A 6,000-nucleotide genomic window follows, 5' to 3' on the forward strand; every position below is an offset into this window, starting at 1 on the left:
GGATCCCACCTGCTGAACTGCTCATGAAAAGAGCACTTAAGACAAGGCTCTCGTTAGTTCACCCTGATCTACATGAACAGGTAGAGAGCAGGCGGCTCCAACAAAGTGCATACCATGATAGTGCAAATATGTCATGTGAGATTGAAATCAATGATCCTGTATTTGTATTGAATTATGGACAAGGACCCAACTGGCTTCCTGGTACTGTTGTGGCCAAAGAGGGGAGCAGGACGTTTCGGGTCAAACTTTCAAACAGACTCAGTCACCGGAAACACTTGGACCAAATCAAACTCAAATTCACAGACTATCCTGAGCAACCCAGCTTGGCCCCTACTTTTGCCCCTCAACACACACACACACACACACCACACACGTGGCAACAGACACCACAGTTGACCACACAGCAGAACCCATTATCCACAGCAGCCCTGCAGGGCCCAACACACCAGGCAGCCCAGCAAGGGCCAAACAAATGATTCACACCGAGACAATCAGCCTGGGCAAAAAGGGCCCAGATCGACTCATTGTAAATAGTTACACTATTGACTTTTTGGGAGGGGAGGAGGATGGTGGTGGTATATCTGAACATGTATTTAATCTGTACAGCCACCGGAGGGCTCAGCCCCTGGAATCCCAACTGATCCCATTATCCCTTGGGAGCACAGGTATTTAAGGGGGCCTCAGGTTGGCAAGGCACTCTGGAGACCTGCAATAAGAGATTAAGGTCACACTTTACTTTGAGCCAAGTGTTCAGTCTGACTCTTTCTCTATACACAAGACAGTTTTGTTCAATTCTTGGAGAAAGCTCTGCTGGTCTGACCCAAGTCCAGGTTTAGTGCAGTAAGGTTTAACTCCACAAGCCAATATCGACCTTGGTTCGATTTACTAGATCCTGAAAAATGGTGAAGGTTTCTTTTTTCTTCAGAATTAAAAAAAAATGAAACTCTTCCTTCCAGTAGGTATTGTTGGCATTTACAGTAGAGAGACAGTGGACAAAAGAGAAAACAGAGCATCAAGCAGCAGGGACCTGTAGAGAGGCAGCCCACCTCCAGCACCATCGCTTGTCCGTGAGCTTCTAACTCCACCAACTGTTCCTGTACTGAGCTTCCCCTCCCCAGTGTACTGCCGCTCAAGTTAGAACAGCCCATGTTCCAATCTAATCCCTACTCCCTGTACATTGCTGATTATATTTAAGGCTATTCTCAGTCTGTACTGAATTTCTTTGGGCACCCATCCGTGAGCTTCTGCGACTGTTGCAGGCTGAGACACTGACGCCCCAATAGGGGGCAGCGACACTGGAGGCTCCATTAAGAAGCCCACCTTGTTCCCAGGCAGGAACAGAGGAGTCAGAGAGCTGGCAGTGGAGAAGCTCAGTGAGGGAGACAGTCCACTCACCCCCTCAGGGGAAGAATAGAGGAGTGATTGTTGGAAGCTCCTTCTCTGCCGTTCTCCAGCGAGGGAGATTCCAATTAGTTCAAACCCCAACCTCTGGCACCATTTGATTCCCAGATAAGCTCAAGACCTCCCCTTCTCCCAGGTGAAGATGCAGCCAAACTCTGAGCTGTATATTAGGGCTCTGAATAGTGCCAACTCCCATTGGCACCCAGTTGCTCCATTTCCACTGCAGGGTGAATTAGACAAGCGAGAAACTGCAGCAACAAACCACACCTACATGGTGAAGGGCAAAATGGGCCCAGGTCAGAAATGCTGCAAGCCCATTTGTGTCCCAGTCCACACAGCCAGATCCAGGACAGGAGACATAATGGAATGATCCCACACTTGGAAGGGTTTGTTTACTCCAGTACCAAACGCTCCCACATCAGAGCATGAACAGGGACAGAAGATCACTTCTTGCTGTTCTCGCGGGTCATGGGAATAATTCCAGCTTAAACAGCAGCTGGAGAACTTCACTTATGGACTACACGAAATGGTACCATTTATATCACCGAGAGCGAACGGCAGGGCATTTGAACACATTGTTATGGAAGACAGTAGTAGTCCCTACCTGAAGCTCCAGTGCACAAGTGGTCAAACCAGGGCTGGAGCTCATCAAACTGGGTGGGAAGTAAAGAAAAAAAAAAAAGTGTCAACCCCATTAGGGATGGTCAATTGACCTCAAACTGGAATGGAGTCCTTGTGAAAGGGAGCCAATGGAATAACTTGGAATGAGCACCAAGCTTGCACTAATCCCTCAGGCCAGTTCCACTCATCTGGAGCTCATGAACCTGCACGGTGAAGGCTGGGCAGTTACCATAGTCACCACCAATCCCAGGATAAGCTTTTATCAGCCATTATGGCACTAGTTACCTGGATCAGTGACACCAACACAGAACTGAGGGAGCGTTACTGAGTGTAAACAGCTCCGTCTTCTACATGTGTGGGCAGGAGATGGACAATTAGGCATAAGGTACACTAATCACTGCTTTATTGATCATTTTATAACTAGTTGAAGTGTGTTTGCTGGTGTTTCCTGTACAGGAACAAGGCCATCAAAGCAGCAGAGATCAGAGAGACAGCGGTCACAGTCAGGGCCACCATCAGGACCACCTCAGACTCCACACCTAAAGAGCAATGAGAAACCAATGGTTACTGAAGGAAATACTGAGGGGGAAATGGAAACTAGCAGTGGGCCCACTCACCCCCTGGAGACCTCTCCTGCATCCGTTGCCCAACCTCAGTAAGGGACTCAGTTGCCAGGTCGGTCACATCAGTGTCCACAATGACCAGGGGTCCAAGTGAGGCCTCACCCTCCCACTTCAATTCAGCATCACTCCCTGCAATATCAAACATTCCAGTTAGTGAGGGTAAAGGGGGACCTCCAACATCTAGAGGATCAATGTCCTACCAGCTTCAGATACAAGGTCCCTCCTTCCTCTGGAAGGAAAGCCCAACTCCCTCATGGCACCGCAGTCGCCCAAATGACAACAGGCGCAAACGTCATTGTTCGATCCTTCCAATGGGGCCCAGCTAAACAAGACAATCAGTGTAACAATCAGGTTGGGCATCACTTCTCCACACAACACACCCCTGAGGGAGAGAGGGGGAACTTACACATTCTGCAGCTTCTGGAAAGTACAAGCTTTGCTCATGGAATCTCTCCGATCCACTGCAGCAACCTTCAGGTGACAGGTGAGGAAAATCTGAGGGACACATTCAACACCAGCCATTATTCAGTGAGTCCCTCCCAACATGGAGAACACAATGGGCAGCTCCCTCTTACCAAGGAATGGTCATCGCCAAAGAAGCAGAACGCATCCAGGTCAAACTGGAGCTTGTCCAGCTCATGCTCGTCTCTTGGCAACACAAAGGTTGAGAAGGAGTCCTCAGCTTTGCTGTCCAGGAGGCAACTGAAGAAAGATTAAAACATGGGCCATGGAGTGAATCAAGTGAAGCCATTGAGACGGGACCAGCTGGAGAAAGAAGAGAGCTCCTTACCCATCGTAGTCAATGATGCTGTAACTTGGGGTGGAGTCCTTGTCTGGGCTCAACGTAGCGACACAGCGGTCAATGTAGAGCTTCAGGGGCATGTGGTTGGTCATTGAAACAGAGGCCTCAATGTGAATGTCACCCAGGTAGTAGACAGTCGAGGTGCACTCTGTAAGCCAGTCATCTGAAGGACAAGAGGACAAGGGTTGGAGACAGTGGCTGCAACTCCCAGTGGGTGACAGGAAATCACTCCCCATCCACCCAGCACATACCAGCCATTAGGCACAGAGAGAATGACAGAAGCCCTGCTCCAGACTTGGTGGAGCTGAATGGGATCCAGGTGGGCTTGATCAGGTTACTGCTCACATTGCCCCTCCTGGAAAGACAAGGGAGCCATTTTAGGACAGAGTCAGAGAACATGCGTTAGATTGAGTTTTCATTCACTCAATGGTTACCTATAATAGCGGCACTCAATGCGAATGACAGCTTCATTAGATCACACAATGACAGATCCATAAGCATTGGGGGTGTGGTTCAGGTGTGTGGTGTAGACCAGGAAATCTCCAGCCATCTGAAAATCAGATTCAGAAATTAAGAACATTGTACTCGGGTGTTGAAGGGAGGTGGTGCAGCCTCTGCAGTTAATGCAGGAGGAAGGAGTTCAAGCAGGAGAGCAAAATCAATTCAACAGAAAAGTGCAGTGGCTCAGTGGGTAGCACCCTCACCTCTGAGTAGGTTGTGGGTTCAAGTCCCATTGCAGAGACTAGAGCTCAAAACACTAGGCTGAAACCCTAGTGCAGTGCTGAGGGAGCGCTGCACTGTCTGAGGTGCCATCTTTCATATGTGACATTAAGCAGAGGCCCCACCTACTCAAGTGGACAGAAGAGATCCCATGGCACTATTTCAAAGAGTAGCAGGGGAGTTCTCCCAGTGTCCTCGCCACTATTTATCCCTCAAATGAACATCACATTCAGATGATCTGGTCACTATCACATTACTGTTAGTGGGAGCTTGCTGTGCACAAATTGGCTGCTACATTTCCCACAACAGTGACAACACGTCACAAAGTACTTCACTGGCAGTAAAGCACTATGAGATATAGTGATTGTGAAAGGTGCCATAGAAATGAAAGTCTTTAACAATTAAGTGTGCCAATAATTTGGGGCAATCAATAGACCTCCAGATTTATGCCTCATTTAATCCAGGCTCCCAGGTATTCAAAAACAGGAAGTGTGGGAGATGAAGCTAAATATGGGAAATAACCAGTAAACTGACTCCCCAGTGACCTGAATATCCACGAGACAGGATATACCACAGGAAACGTTTGAACAAACCCAAGTGAATACTCAAGGCCAATAGGGGTGAGATCACAAGGTTGTAGAGACTCGGAAAGACCAGTTAAAGCAAAGCACAAGGCAGAATTCCAAAGCAAGTTTGAGGTTTAAAAGCAGGAGACAGGAGTCCCCTCATCAATGCCCTCTCACCAAGAATTGGAGTGAAGAGTGGGGACTGATCCACACACCAAGCTTAGAGCAAGAGTTGAGGAATCACATTACCTTCACTCAGCTGCCACACTCATGGAGCCCATAGTCAAAGAGGACGGTGCGGTTCGGAGAGTCGATCCCAGTTGGCCGACAACCTACTGTCCCCAGGGTCAGGTCAGCAGCTTTAATCAGGTGCCTGGTCCCAAATAAATCCATGTGTACCCTGACCAGCAGGTTGTGCTCCCCACACTGCACCATCACAGTGTGCAGTGGGAACACACTGCGCCCCTCAGACACACGGAGACAGGAACCAAAGGCAGGCCCAGGAGGAGGGACTGTCTGAGCCCCAGGGGTGGCCTTGACTCTTCTCCATGGAAACCTCTGGCCTGCAAATTGTCACCAAATATCAGAGGGGCAAACAACCCCAACTAACAGCAGCACTGGGACCAGTGCCCTCACTACACAATCCCCCATGATCCCAAACCACTCAACTATCACTACAGCCCCCAACCAGCACCTTTTATACACACAAGCTGCAGTCACCTGACACCAATGATACCAGAAGCAGCAACATTGAGCCAATTAACCGGCCCCAATCTCCACAATTTCTACCCAATGACAGAACGGATGGATTTATTGCCAGGCGGGCCGATGTAAATTGGACCAATAGGAGTGGCAGTGAATGGCCCGCTGTCACCTGACAGAAATCAGCACCACAACTATTTTAAGTTGAACCAATAATCAAATTGTTATGTATTGATGCCTGGGGTCACCAGACACCAGGGGGCGCCACTGTTGGAGGTCATCAGGCTGTACGTGCGTGTGCGCGGTCACTGGTATATAAGCGTGGGTACTGTGTCATGCGGGTACTTTGGGCATGAATAAAGTTGGGTCAGGTTTGCACCTGAGGCCGTTTACAGTAACAAGACTCTTGAGTCATTATATTTGGCGACGAGGTAACTTAAGAACCTTCGCACGTACAATGGACACTATTGGAATTCTGGAGAGATTTGCAGAGGGCGAGCATTGGGCGGCTTTTATCGACCGCCTGGATTAGTATTTTGTGATCAACAAAATGGAGGGAGAGGCT

General features: G+C 49.0%; 1 pseudogene; it reads right to left on the reverse strand.

The window, feature by feature from the left end:
* Positions 1-2,442: 2,442 nt before the first annotated feature.
* On the reverse strand, positions 2,443-5,168 carry LOC139276848 (zona pellucida sperm-binding protein 3-like; annotated as a pseudogene).
* Between the last annotated feature and the right edge of the window lie 832 nt (positions 5,169-6,000).

This window comes from Pristiophorus japonicus, chromosome 12 (assembly GCF_044704955.1).
Source record: "Pristiophorus japonicus isolate sPriJap1 chromosome 12, sPriJap1.hap1, whole genome shotgun sequence".
Taxonomy (NCBI): Eukaryota; Metazoa; Chordata; class Chondrichthyes; family Pristiophoridae; genus Pristiophorus; species Pristiophorus japonicus.